Below are 15,525 nucleotides of genomic sequence, written 5' to 3'. Positions count from 1 at the left end.
ACATGGTAAAACCCCATCTCTACTAATAATACAAAAATTAGCCAGGCATAGTAGTGCATGCCTGTAATCCCAGCTACTTGGGAGGCTGAGGCAGAAGAATTACTTGAACTCGAGAGGCAGAGGTTGCAGCGAGCCACCATCGGGCCACGGCACTCCAGCCTGGGTGATAGAGCAAGACTCCGTCTCAAAAAAAAAAAAAGAAACAGCTCAAAAAAGCAGAATATAAAGTTCAGAAGTAGATCCAAGTACAGATGATAAACATGCATCTTAAATCAGTAGGAAAAGCTGTACCTTTCAATAAATGGTATTGGCTCAACTGAATTGCCATTTTAAAAAGGATAGTACTGCACCCACAGAAACAGAGATGCCAGAATATACTTCGAATGAATCAGAGACCTAAGTGTAGAATACATACATAATCACACATCTAGAAGGAAACATGGGTGAATTCTCAAACAACCTGGGTTTGATAAAGGCATTCTGGACTATGACTCAAAATCCATATACAGTTTTTAAAAAATTATAGGCATTCAACTACATGAAAGTTTTTATTGTTTGGCAGAAATCTCTATAAGTAAAGTCAAAAGACAAATGACAAATTGAGGAGAAATACTGTTACTTATATGACAAGTAAAGGGTTAATCACTCTACTGTATATCTAAAAATAAGGAATAATAAATAGAAAAATGGAAAAGTGGACCGATGCAGTGGCTCATGCCTGTAATCCCAGCACTTTGGGAGACTGAGGAGGGTGGGTCACTTGAGATTAGGAGTCTGAGACCAGCCTGGCCGACATGGTGAAACCCTCGGCTCTACTAAAAATACAAAAATTAGTCGGGTGTGCTCCAGCACCTGTAATCCCAGCTACTCAGGAAGCTGAGGCAGGAGAATCGCTTGAAACTGGGAGGCAGAGGTTGCAGTGAGCTGAGATCACGTCATTGCACTCCAGCCTGGGCGACAGACCAAGACTATGCCAAAAAGAAAGAGAGAGAGAGAGGAAGAAGGAAGGAAGGACGGAAGGGAAGGAAGGAGGAAAGAAGGAGAGAGAAAAAGAAAAATGAGCAAAAGGGCCAGATGCAGTGACTCATGCCTATAATTTCAGCACTTTGAGAGGCTGAGGTGGGCAAATCACTTGAGGCCAGGAGTTTGAGACCAGGTTGGCCAACATGGCGAAACCCTGTCACTACTAAGATACAAAATTAGCCTGTGATCCCAGCTACTCAGGAGGCTGGGGCACAAGAATTGCTTGAGCCTGGCAGGCAGTGGTTGCAACCAGCTGTGATGGTGCCACTGCACTTGGCCTGGGTGACAGAGTGAGACTGTCTCAAAACAACAACAAAAAAAAAAAAAGAAGAAGAAGAAGAAAAATGGGCAGAGGCCAGGCGTGGTGGTTCACACCTGTAATCCAAGCACTTTGGAGGCCAAGGCGGGAGGATCACCTGAGGTTGGGAGTTCAAGACCTGCCTGACCAACATGGTGAAACCCCATCTTAAAAAGAAAAATGGGCAGAAACCATGAACAGACAATTCACCGAAAAATATATGTAAATGGTCTCAAACCCTTTTGAGACATTCAACTTGATAAGAGAAATCTGAATAAAAACCAAGCAGAAATATCATTTATATCTGGCAAAGATTCAAAAGCTTATTAACAATGTCCTCTGTTCACGTGGCTCTGTGGGAAAACATTTTCATGTTGTTGCCAAGAGTGCAAAATAGTTCAGCCCCTGATGGAGAAAATGTTGGTAATATCTAGCAAAACTACATACAATCTTATAAGAACTTAACCTGAGGAGCGACCTAAAGCAAAACAAAAACAACGTATGCACAAGGTTGCCCATTGCAGCACAATTTGTTTCATTGACAGATGATTTATCTTAGGTTTTGCCAGTGGAGGCAGAGAATGGAAGGGGAAGAAGGAAAAGGAGATGTGTTTCATGTTTCCAGTTTCAATCAGGTCCTCCCAGCAGCATGAGTACAGCTGCACATCCAGCCTTTTGCTTCTTTTGGGGCTCACAGTTTCAACTACTTGGCATCTTCCTTCCACAAGTTCCAATACCAATCTCAGAATGCACCCATCTGCCGGGCATGGTGGCTTAACGCCTGTTAATCCCAGCACTTTGGGAGGCCGAGGCGAGTGGATCATGAGGTCAAGAGATCGAGACCATCCTGGTCAACATGGTGAAACCCCGTCTCTACTAAAAATACAAAAAATTAGTAGGGCACGGTGGCACATGCCTGTAGTCCCAGCTACTCAGGAGGCTGAGGCAGGAGAATTGCCTGAACCCAGGAGGCAGAGATTGTGGTGAGCCGAGATCACGCCATTGCACTCCAGCCTGGGTAACAAGAGCAAAACTCCATCTCAATTAAAAAAAAAAAAAAAAAGAATGCACCCATATGAGCAACATCTGTGGCGCACCAGAGAACCAGTCCCGTGCGCACCCCAGAGTTCTCACCTGTGGAGTATCTGCTCTCAAGGACTTAGCACAGCCTCATGGGTCCCCTCCTCTAAGACCCTAGATCCTATTAATGCTACTTCCCATTTTGCTCCCCCTGCTCTAGGGGTGATGTCTCCTTTCTACAGTTATTAATTAAAGGAGACCTAAAGAAGTGAAGGGACCAGGCAGGGCACGGTGGCTCACGCCTGTCATCCCAGCACTTTGGAAGGTCAAAGTGGGTGGATCATGAGGTCAGTTCAAGACCAGCCTGGGCAACATAGTGAAACCCTGTCTCTACCAAAAAAAAAGAAAAAAAGAAGTGAAGGGATCTATCTTGTTCATGTAATGGCAATGAGCAGAATACCTTTGGCAGAGACATTTAAAATTGGAGTTCCTGCCTGTAATCCCTGCTACTAGGGAGGCTGAGGTGGGAGGATCCCTTAAGCCCAAAGTTCGAGTCCAGCCTCTCTCAAAAAAAGAAAGGAAAAGAAGGAAGGAAGGCAGGGAAGGAGGGAGGGAGGGAAGGAAGGAAAAAGCAGAAAAAAAAAAACAAAACAAAACAGATTTCCCCGAATGACCGTATAAAGCAAAACCAATTCCCAAGCTAAAATGCTTACTTTGGAGAAGTTACTTGAAAAAGAAAAAAGTCTATATGCTCTTTTTTTTTTTCTTTTTGCAACAGGGTCTTTCTCAGTCACCCAGGCTGGAGTGCAATGGGGCTGTCTCAGCTTACTGCAACCTCCACCTCCCTGGTTCAAGCGATTCTCCTGCCTCAGCCTCCTGAGTTGCTGGGATTACAGGCATGTGCCTCCACGCTCAGCTAATTTTTTGTACTTTTGGTAGAGACAGGGTTTCACTGTGTTGGCCATGCTGGTCTCAAACTCCTGAACTCAGGTGATCCACCCACCTCAGCCTCCCAAAGTGCCAGAATTATGGTCATGATCTACTGTGCCAGGTCCTAAAAGTCTATATTCTTTAAGCCCCTCTATTTGGGGTTATATTTTCTTCAGCAAGCTTAAGCTATACCCACACCAAGACACTAGATTAAAAATTTAAATCTGAAAACCAAAATGTTGACACTTTCAGAAGATAAAATTATATTAACTTCAGGGTATGGAATGTCTTAAGACATAAGCCAAATCACAGAAAGAAGATCTTTTCAGCACATAATAAAGACCTAGAATCCAAAATATATCTATTTTTAAAAATCTTTATTTATCTATCTACATTTATTAATTTATTTTGAGACAAGGTCTTGCTCTGTTGCCCAGGCCAGAGTGCAATTGTTTAATCTTGGCTCACTGCAGCCTCGACCTCCCATGCTCAAATGGTCCTCACACCTCAGTCTCTCAAGTAGCTGGGATTACAGGGATAAGCCATTGCACCTGGCCTCAGAATATATCTAGAACTTTTACAAATCAATAAGAAAAAATCAACGAATGACTAGAATAGCTAGATTGCAACTTTAGAGAAGAAAAAATTCCAAATGGTCGATAAATGGGGAGGGAAGGGGAATGCTCAATCTTATTAGTAATGAGAAAAATTTAAATGAGGGCCATAGTGAGGTAACATTTTTACCCATCAGGATGGCAAAATTAAGAAATCTGAAAATACTAAGCATTGGTGAGGACATGAATCACTAGCAACATTTTACATGCCACTACTGGAAGTATAAGTGGAAGTGGAAGTTGGTAAAACAATTTTAAACATCAATTTCACATTATCTTATAAAACTCAAAAATTTGAAAACCTGACAGAGGATTTCTACTCCTAGGCATACATATGTGTAGCTAGGGCCTGTGAAAAATGAACATACAGGCTGGGTATGTGGTGGCTCACACCTGTAATCCCAGCACTTTTGGGGGCTGAGGAGGGAGGATCATTTGAGCACAGGAGTCCAAGGACAGCCTGGGCAACATAGTGAGATTCCATAATCCACAAAATTTTTAAAAGTTAGTCAAGCTCAGTGGTGCATGCCTGTAGTCTGGCTAGTATGGAGGTTGGGAGGATTGCTAGAGCCCAGTAATTAGAGGCTGCAGTGAGCTATGATTGTGCCACTGCATTCCAGCCTGGGTGACACAGCAAGACCCTGACTCAAAAAAAAAGTAAATACATAATGTACATGTATAAAAATGACTCATATATACATTTCCAGCAGCATTTTTCTAAATAAAATAGTAATGAATAATTTACTTACAATAAAATACACAAATTTTAAGTGTACGTTCAATGAGTGCTACCAACTCCACAGTTAGTTTGTTTTGTTTTGTTTTTTGAAATGCAGTCTTGCTCTGACATCCAGGCTGGAGTGCAGTGGCGTAATCTTGACTCACTACAACCTCCCCTGTAGCTGGGACTACAGGAGCACATCACCACACCCAGATAATTTTTGTATTTTTAGTAGAGACAGATTTCACCATGTTGCTCAGGCTTATCTCAAACTCCTGACTGCAGATGATCTACCACTTTGGCCTCCCAAAGTGCTGGGATTACAGGCATAAGCCACCATGCCCAGACCTTATTGTCTTTTCGATTTTGGCCATTTCATTGTCGTTTGGATTTGCATTTCCCTAATCTCCCTAATGACTAATGATGTTGAGCATCTTTTATGTGCTTATTGGACATCTGCATTTTTTTTGGGAAAATGTCTAGTCTACTCAGATAGATACTACGCTCTTTTTTTTTTTTTTTCTGAAGCAGAGTCTCACTTTGTCTTGCAGGCTGGAGTGCAGTGGCGTAATCTCAGTTCACTGAAACCTCTGCCTCCTGGGAGGCAGGAGGCAGCTCAAGTGATTCTTCCACCTCAGCCTCCCAAGTAGCTGGCTAACAACTGCAGGCTCATGGCACCACGCTGAGCTAACTTTAGCATTTTTTTGTAGAGATTGGGGTCTCACTATATTGCTCAGGCTGGTCTTGAACTCCTGGGCTCAAGCAATCCATCTGTCTTAGCCTCCTAAAGTGCTGGGATTATAGGCATGTGCCCCCGCATCTGGCACTTTGCTCGTGTTTTAAATTGAATTGTTTGTGTTTTTACTGTGGAGTTGCAAGAATTTTTTAATTATTCTGGATACAAGTCCTATACCTGACATATGACTAGCAAATATTTTCTCCAATTCCATGTGTTATTTTTATTGTATTTTTTTATCTTTATTGTATTGATGATGTTCTTTGAAGAACAAAAGCTTTTCATTTTTTTCCCTAAGTCGGTGCTCACCAAGGAGAAAGCCATGTTCAGTTCGAGCGCCAAGATCGTGAAGCCCAATGGCACCAAGATCGTGAAGCCCAATGGCGAGAAGCCAGACAAGTTCAAGGCCAGCATCTTCCAGGCTCTTCTGGAGCTCAGACCTAAAGGTTCAGCTCAGGGAGCTGAATATTACGGCAGGCAGGAAATTGAAGTTGGTGGTGGTTGGAAAGCTATCATAATCTTTGTTCCTGTTCCTCAACTAAAATCTTTCCAGAAAATTCAAGTCCGGCCAGTATGCTAATTGGAGAAAAAGTTGAGTGGGAAGCATGTTGTCTTTATTGCTCAGAGGAGAATTCTGCCTAAGCCAACTTGAAAAAACTGTACAAAAAATAAACAAAAGCGTCCCAGAAGCCATACACTGACAGCTGTGCACGATGTAATCCTTGAGGACCTGGTCTTCCCAAGTGAAATTGTGGGCAAGAGAATCCGCGTGAAACTGGATGGCAGCCGGCACATAAAGTTTCATTTGGACAAAGCACAGCAGAACAATATGGAACACAGGCTGAAACTTTTTCTGGTGTCTATAAGAAGCTCACGGGCAGGGATGTTAATTTTGAGTTCCCGGAGTTTCAACTGTAAACAGAATGACTAAATAAAAAATATATTCACAAAAAAAAAAAAAGCTTTTTATTTTGATAAAGTCCAATTTATTTTTTCTTTTGTTGCTATAATTTTGGTATCATATTAAGAAACCATCACCTGACCCAAAGTCACAAAGTTATACACATAGGCTTTCTTCTAAGAGTTTTATAGTTTAACTCTTACTTTTAGGTCAATGATTCGCTTTGAGTTAATTTTTGTGTCTTGTGTGATGTAGGGGTCCAGCTTTGATCTTTTACATCTGAATGTTCAGTTGTCCCAACACCATTTATTGTAAAGACTATTTTTTCCTGTTGAATTTTCTTGGCACTCTTGTTAAAAATCAGTTGACCACAATATAAGGGTCATTCATTCCTTCCTGTACTTCTGAATTTACATCTTATATAGTTTCCTGCATCCTTAGCAGTTTCCCTTGGCATTTCTTGTTGTGGCAGCATTATTTATAATAGTAATAGAAATTAAAAGTTCCCCAGTGTTCATAGATGAAAGGTAGATTGATAAAATGAGTTATTTTCTTATAATAGAATAACATCTAACAATGAAAGTGAATCTATTATAACTACATACAAAAGCACAGACACCACTTAGAAACAGAATATTAACAACCCTGGCTTTTGTTCTCTGTGAGATGAGAATTCACTGTAATGTTTTGTAGCAGAGGAAGAATATTATCTAACTTACATTCTTACAGGATTAATTTGGCTGCTGTGTGGAGCATAGGCTGCCAGGGGAGAAAAGCGGGGCAAAGACAGATGTTGGCAGATCCACTGTGAGGCCATTGCTATAATTCAGGCAAGAGATGATGGCATCTTAGACCAAGGTGGTGGTAGTGGGAATGGTAAATGGCAGAACTCTGGCTATATTTTTATGGCACAACCAACAAAATTTTAGGGTGTGTGTCAGGAGGAAAGGAATCAAGTAGGTATTATAGGTATTAGAATGAAAGGAAAATAGGCTGGGCAAGGTGGCTCATGCCTGTAATCCCAGAACTGTGGGAGGCCGAGGCAGGGGAATCACAAGGTCAGCAGTTCGAGACCAGACTGGCCAACATAGCGAAACCCCATCTCTACTAAAAACACAAAATAGTAGCTGGGTGTGGTAGTGGGTGCCTATAATCCCAGTAACTTGGGAGGCTAAGGCAGGAGAATCACTTGAACCCAGGAGACGGAGGTTGCAGTGAGCTGAGACTGCACCACTGCACTCCAGCAGGAGAGACAATGGAAGAGTCTGTCTCAAAAAAAAAAAAAGAAAAGAAAAGAAAGGAAGATAAGTCAATTTTTTTAAAAAAAAATAATAGCTTAGTTGGTATAATGATATTACAAAAACGAAAGAATGGTAAGTAAAAGGCGTCCGTGACCCCAGCGTTTCTAGTCTGAACAAATGAAAGAGTGCTCTTATATTGTCTGCATTTTTCTATATTTTTGAAGTATTTTATAATACATAAATGCTGAGAATACATAACTTTTAAAAATAAGTCTGGGTGTGGTGGCTCATGCCTGTAACCCCAGCACTTTGGAAAGCCAAGACAGGCAAATTACATGAGCCCAGGAGTTTGAGATCAGCCTGGGCAACATGATCAATCCCCATCTCTACAAAAAATACCAAAAAATTAGCTGGGCATAGTGGCACACACCTGTAGTTGCAGCTACTTGGGAGGCTAAAATAAAAGGATCATCTGAGCTGAGGAAGTCCAGGCTGCATTGCACTGCACTCCAGCCGGAGTGACAGAGTGCAACCCTGTCCAAAAAAAAAAAAAAAAACAAAGAAAAAGGAACCATAAACCTGAATCAAAATATTAATTGAGGCTGGGCATGGTGGCTCACACCTATAATCCCAGCAATTTGGGAGGCGGAGGTGGGAGGATCACCTGAGGTAGGAAGTTTGAGACCAGCCTGACCAACATGGAGAAACCCTGTCTCTGCTACAAATACAATATTAGCCAGGCGTGGTAGTTTGCATGCCTATAATCCCAGATACTTGGGAAGCTGAGGCAAGAGAATAGCTTGAACCCAGGAGGCAGAGGTTGTGGTAAGCCAAGATGGCGCCATTGTACTTCAGCCTGGGCAACAAGAGCAAAACTCCATCTCAAAAATAAATAAATAAATAAAATAAAAAATAAGATAAAATATTAATTGAAATGTTTGGATACTTTTAAAAAATAGAATAATATTTAAGAAATGTTGTACTAAGCTGGGTGCAGTGGCTCACACCTGTAATCCCAGGACTTTGGGAGGCTGAGGCAGGTGGATCATGAAGTCAGGAGTTCAAGAGCGGAATGGCCAACATGGTGAAACCCCATCTTTACTAAAAAATACAAAAATTAGCTGGGCATGGTGGCTTGTGCCTGTAATCCCAGCTACTTGGGAGGCTGAGGTAGGAGAATTGCTTGAATCTGGACCAGGGAGGCAGAGGTTGCAGTGAGCAAAGATCACACCACAGCACTCCAGCCTGGGCAACATGGCGAAACCCTGTCTCTCATAAAAATATAAAAATTAGCCAGGCATGGTGGCATGTGCCTGTAGTCCCAGCTACTAGGGAGGCTGAGGTAGGAGAATCACTTGAACCCAGGAGGCAGAGGTTGCAGTGAGCAGAGATTGCACCACTGCACTCCAGCCTCAGTGACAGAGAAAGACTCCATCTCAAAATAAAATAAAATAAATAATTAATCAAAAATAAGCTCTTAATGGATGCATCTTCAGCACCTAGGAAAAGAGCAGCCACATAATATGTACTCAATAAGTAGTTGTTGAATGAATGAACAAAAGCAGCTTTATTTACTTTACTTACTTGTTATTTGAACTCCACAAATGCTATGCTTGACTTACACTATTTTCCACAATAAGAATTAAGAGATTGGACGAATGCAGTTGCTCACATCTGTAATCCTACCACTTTGGGAGGCCAAGTCAGGAGGATCATTATAGACCAGGAGTTCCGAGACCAGCCTGGGTAACATAGCAAGACTTAATTTCTACAGAGAAAAAAAAAAAAGAATTAAGAAACTGATATAGTTGTGTTGTTATTATCAGGGTAAATTTTAGTTATTAGTAAATCAGTCTGAAGAACTTTAAACAAACAAAATAATCCAAGGATGAATTTTCTTTTCTTCTTTTTTTTTTTTTTTTTTGAGACAGAGTCTCACTCTGTTACCCAGGCTAGAGTCCAGCGGTGCGATCCCAGCTCACTGAAACCTTTGCCTCCCAGTATCAAGCAATTTTTGTGCCTCAACCTCTTAAGCAGCTGGGATTACAGGCATGTACCACCATGCCTGGCTAATTTTTGTATTGAATTTTCTAAAAGAGATATTTTAATCTGTGAAATACATGAACATATTAAGAAATTCAGAAGAGTTCCTTAAATATTCTTAGTTATGTTTATCTTGGAATGTGCCTACTTGTAAGAGATTAAACAAAAAAATAAGATGGAAGATAGAGCAGTTTGTGTTCCGTATGACAGGACTCTGTTGGTACATTTATCATTCTTGCGTGATCGCTGACAGTAAAGCAGACTCAACACAGTAGTTACGCAAGTGTGGTTATCATACCACTGGGGGGGAGTCACATGATTATTTTAGTTGCTGAAACACAGACACATTTTTTAAAAAAAGAAATCTGGGGGAGGGGCCACAGGAAAAATAAAAAATAAAAATCTGCATTTCCATGGATATTAATGATTAGGACTAGATTAAAGAAAGCATTATAATAAAAGGCATACCAGCCAACTTAAAATTATTTTTAAAATAATATCACAGTTAGCATGATATTGCAAAAATTGTGAAATTATATAAACATTAGGTTAAAAGAATAAGGAAGGGCACAAAGCACCCTGTATATCATTAATGGGGAGTTATTAATTTAATCAGATTTGGAAGCAGAATTAAAAATCTAGATACACACTACTTCCAAATGATCCATAGTCAATGATTCAAGGAATGGATAAACAGGATATTAGAGAAGAGGTGCTAGAGCTTAGTTGTGGGTTTATCATATACAAAGATAGGTAGTTCTTATGTTAATCAGCAGTCTGCTTGTTACTTGGCAGTTGGTCTGTTATATGTCTGGCTTCACACACACACATATATATATATTTTGATCCACTACTAAGAATCTGTCTTCACATGTATTATCTATTTGAGAAAGAAAAGTACAAGAAGATAGGCACTATATATTTGTATTTGGTATGGCAGAATATTTATTTAATAAATATTTTAATATTAATGAAAGAGCAGTATATAACATATAATTTGATTCGGAAAAAGAACATTTCTTTTTTTTGACAGGGACTTGCTTCGTCACCAGGCTGGAGCGCAGTGGTGTGATCGTAGTGCACTGTAGCCTTGAAATTCTGGGATCCAGGGATCTTCCTGTTTTGCTTCCCAAAGTGCTCGTGATCTACCCACCTCAACCTCCCCAAGTGCTGGGATTACAGGAATAAGCCATTGAGCCCAGTGCCAAATATTTTCAATCTGCTGTTAATTGAAATTGCAAATGTAGAACCCATGGATATGAAGGGCTTACTGTATATGTTGTTTGGAGTCACGACTATTTAAATCCTTTGCCCAATTCTTGGCTGATCCCACATTGCAGAGTTCATACTGCTCTCACCCTATGAGAGTGTAACACTGTGCTTAATAAACTTTTGCTGCTGTCCTTTGCCTAAAAAATAAAAATCCTTTGCCCATTTCTTAATTGGGGCATCTTTTTGTTGTTGTTGAGTTGCAAGAATCCTTTTCTTTTTTTGAGGCAGAGTATTGCTCTGTCATCCAGGCTGTAGTGCAGTGGCACAATCTTGACTCACTGCAACCTCTGCCTCCTGGTTCAAGCAATTCTCCTGTGTCAGCCTCCCAAATAGCTGGGATTACAGGCATGCGCCACCACACCCAGCAAATTTTTGTAATTTTAGTAGAAATGGGGTTTCACCATGTTGGTCAGACTGATCTCAAACTCCTGACCTCAGGTTAACTGCCTTCCCTGGCCTCCCAAAGTGCTGGGATTACAGCTGTGAGCCACCGCACCTGGCTGCAAGAATTCTTTTTATCTCAGGATACTAACTTATTTTAATCTCAGCACTTTGGGAGGCCAAGGAGGGAATATTGCTTAAGCCCAGGAGTTTGAGACCAGCCTGGGAAATATTGGGAGACTCTGTTTCTATGAAGAATTAAAATAATTAGCTGCGCATGGTGATGCACACCTGTAGTGCCAGCTGCTGGCCAAGCTGGGGTGGGAGGATTGGTTGATTCTGGTATGTTGAGGCTGCATTGAGCCAAGATAGGGCCATTGAACTCTAGCCTGGGTGACAGTGGGAACCTGTCTCAAAAAAAAAAAAAAAGGTAAATAATATTCTTTCCTTATGGTGTTTTTGTCTAGTCTTGGTAACAGTATAATACTAGCAAAGAATATTTGAGGGAGTGTTCCCTCCTCTTCTATTTTTTGAGAGTTTGTGGAGTATTGGCATTAATTCTTCTTTAAAAATTTGGTAGACTTGGGCCGGGCGTGGTGGCTCATACTTGTAATCCCAGCACTTTGGGAGGCTGAGGTGGATGGATCATGTGAGGTCAGGAGTTCGAGACCAGCCTGGTCAACATAGTGAAACTCCATCTCTACTAAAAATACAAAATTAGCCAGGCATGATGGTGCATGCCTGTAGACCCAGCTACCTGGAAGGCTGAGACAGGAGAATCGCTTGAACCAACCTGGGAGTTGGAGGTTGCAGTGAACCGAGATTATGCTACTGCACTCCAGCCTGGAAAACAAAAGCAAAACTCTGTCTCAACAACAACAACAAAAAGATTTGGTAGTCTTCAACTGAGAAGGCAAGTGGGCCTGGGTTTTCAGTTATGGGAAGTTTTTTTGTTTGTTTTTGTTTTTTTCCAGAGATAGGATCTCACTCTGCCTCCCTGGCTGGAGTGCAGTAGCATGGTAATAGCTCACTGCAACCTTAAACTCCTAGGCCCAAAGGATCTTCCTGCCTGAGCTTCCCAAGTAGTTGAGACTATAGGTACATGCCACCATGTTGAACTAATTTTAAAAAATTTATAGAGTTGGGGTCTCACTATGTTTCCCAGGCTGGTCTCAAACTCCTGGCATCAAATGATCCTTCTGCTTTGGCCTCTCAATGTTCTAGGATTACAGGTGTGAGCCACTGCACCTAGCCCTTTCTTTTTTTTTGAGACGGAGTTTTGCTGTTGTTACCCAGACTGAAGTGCAATGGCACCATGTTGGCTCACCACCTTCTGGATTCAAGCAATTCTCCTGCCTCAGCCTCCCGAGTAGCTGGGACTACAGGCATGTGCCACCATGCCCAGCTAATTTTTGTAATTTTAGTAGAGACGAGGTTTCACCATGTTGACCAGGATGGTCTGAATCTCTTGACCTCGTGATCCACCTGTCTCGGCCTCCCAAAGTGCTGGGATTATAGGCGTGAGCCACCATGCCCGGCCTATATAAATTTCAAATTAAGCACTGTTCTGTGTGTGTTGGAATGTTTTCAAAGCTCCAGCCCTGTCCCTTAGCCTTCACTTCCTACTTATACAGAACCTCAAGGTTCATTCTAGACATGGGCAGAGCACTGCACAGACACATGGCCTTTTAGATTCCCAGTAATATGTTGAATCTTTGCAAAGCTTCACATGAACTTCTCATTCCACAGTTTTCCTTTTTAATTGTTCTTTGCATAGGTCACCTTGTTAGTTCTAAATGGTATTACTGCCTTGGGCATCTATAGTGTTTAATGATTGCCACTGATTGTTTTCAACAAATGCTCTAAGGATAAAGCTAGTCACTCAAGTCAAATAAAGACAGGCCTTGGGAATGGAGATTTTCAGAGACTTGCAAGATAAAGCTAGCCACATCTAGTGAGCCTACTCAGGTCAAATAAAGACAGGACTTGGGAATGGAGATTTTCAGAGACCTAACTAGTGACAATTCTCTGGGGATTGTATTTAAGTCTACTCTGAAACTAAGAAGCATAGGATGGAAATAGTTTAAGTTAAAAGCTACAAAACTCACTGTTCTTTCTGATATTCAGCAGGTTTTTTTCCTGTTTTGTTTTTTTGAGACAGAGTCTCCATCCATCACCCAGGCTGGAGTATAGTGGTATGATCGCAGCTCACTGCAACCTCTACCTCCCAGGTTCAAGTGATTTTCCTGCCTTGGCCTCCTGAATGGCTGGGACTGCAGGCGCATGCCACGATGTCTGGCTAATTTTTGTATTTTTAGTAGAGACAGGGTTTTACCACACTGACATTGGCCAGGCTGGCCTTGAACTCCTGACCTCAAGTGATCCACCTGCCTCAGCCTCCCAAAGTGGTGGGATTATAGGCATGAACCACTGTGCACACTCCAGCAGTTTTTCTTGAATAAATGCTCCTAAGATGGTGCAAGCTTTTGGTTAATTTCTAATGTTTTGAATAATTTGATTTGACAATTTTTGTCAGTGTTCTGTTCCTTTTATGAATGAACGGATTTTCATAGGTCTTTACCCCATTATTCTATTTTTTTTTTTTTTCAAGGTGGAGTCTTGCTCTGTCACCCAGGCTGGAATGCAGTGGTGCCATCTCAGCTCACTGCAGCCTCTGCCTCCCAGGTTCATACGATTCTCCTCAGCCTCCTGAGTAGTTGGGACTACAGGCATGTAATACCATGCCCAGCTAATTTTTTTTTTTTTTTTTTTAGTAGAGATGGGGCTTCACCATGTTGGCCAGGCTGGTCTTGAACTCCTAACCTGAAGTGATCCATCCACCTCAACCTCCCAAAGTGCTGGGATTACAGGCATGAGCCACTGCACCCAGCCCCAATTACTCCATTATTCTAGAAGTGCTTCTACACAAGTACATTGTGAAGTTTCCTTATTTATATAGGATATTTGGAGTGCTATATTTTATTATTGATTTCTCATTTAGTTGTAGTTTGCTTATATGCCAAATTTTAAATTGCAGAAGTTAGATTAGTAAGTTGAAAAGGAGCAGATGAAATTAACTTTAATAGATCCAAAATGTTATTTCAGCCTGTAATCAGTATAAAATTATTGAGAACATTTTCATATTGTCTTTGAAATGTAGTTTTTATATTTTTACATTTCAGTGAGTTTACCTAATATAAAATAAACTGTATATAATATAAAGTATACAATTTAATAAGTTTTATGTATCCATGAAATCATATCAGCACAATCAAGTAATGAAAATAGCCTTTTTTACCTCAAATGTTCTGGCTGGGTGCGGTGGCTCACACCTGTAATCCCAGCACTTAGGGATGCTGAGGTGGGTGCATCAACTGAGGTTAGGAGTTCAAGATCAGCCTGGCCAACATGGTGAAACCCCATCTCTACTAAAAATATGAAAAATTAGCCAGGCGTGGTGGCGCCTGCCTGTAATCCCAGCTACTTGGGAAGCTGAGGCAAGAGAATCACTTGAACCCAGGAGGCAGAGGTGCAGTGAGCTGAGACTGCGCCACTGCAATACAGCCTGGGAGGCAGAGTGAGACTCCATCTCAACAACAAAAAAAGTTCTCCTGTGCTCCTTTGCAATTTCCTCCCTAGCTCATCCATCCCAAAACAAGCACTGATTTCCTTTCTGAAAGAATTTCCTTTCTGGATATCAGTGCTTTATCAGATATGTGATTGGTAAATACATTTCCCAGTGTCTGGCTAATCTTTTCATTCCTTAACAGTGTTTTTCTGAAAAAGTTTTTTGAAAAAAAAATTAAATTTTTAAAATCATCTTTATGAATTGTTTAACTCACATGTAAGAATATGGCTAATCCAAGACTACGATATTTTTCTTAGGCTTTCTTCTAAATGTTAATAGTTTTAGGTTTAAATTTAGGTCTCTAATCCATTCTTAATTAATTTTGTACATGGCATCAAGTACTTACTGAAACTTTTTTTTTTTTAACTCATGGATATTCAATTTTTCTAGTTAAAAAGACAAGAAAATTCCATTTGTTAAAAAGACTATTTTTTAGCACCCAGGAGGCCGAGGCGGGTGGATCACAAGGTCAAGAGATCGAGACCATCCTAGTCAACATGGTCTAAACTAAAGCTGGGCATGGTGGAGTGCGCCTGTAGTCCCAGCTACTCGGGAGGCCGAGGCAGGAGAATTGCTTGAACCCAGGAGGCGGAGGTTGTGGTGAGCCGAGATTATGCCATTGCACTCCAGCCTGGGAAACAAGAGCGAAACTCCGTCTCAAAAAAAAAAAAAAAAAAGACTATTCTTTCTCCACTGACTTGTACTTGACCCTTTGTT

The 15,525-nt window shown here is 41.1% G+C and overlaps 1 pseudogene; it reads left to right on the top strand.

Moving 5' to 3' along the window:
- Positions 1–5,598: 5,598 nt before the first annotated feature.
- LOC100391133 (small ribosomal subunit protein eS7 pseudogene) lies at positions 5,599–6,260 on the top strand (annotated as a pseudogene).
- Positions 6,261–15,525: the final 9,265 nt, after the last annotated feature.

Source organism: Callithrix jacchus, chromosome 8, assembly GCF_049354715.1.
Source record: "Callithrix jacchus isolate 240 chromosome 8, calJac240_pri, whole genome shotgun sequence".
Classification (NCBI taxonomy): Eukaryota; Metazoa; Chordata; class Mammalia; order Primates; family Cebidae; genus Callithrix; species Callithrix jacchus.
Note: the sequence above shows the minus strand (reverse complement) of the source record. Positions and strands in the feature narration are given on the sequence as shown.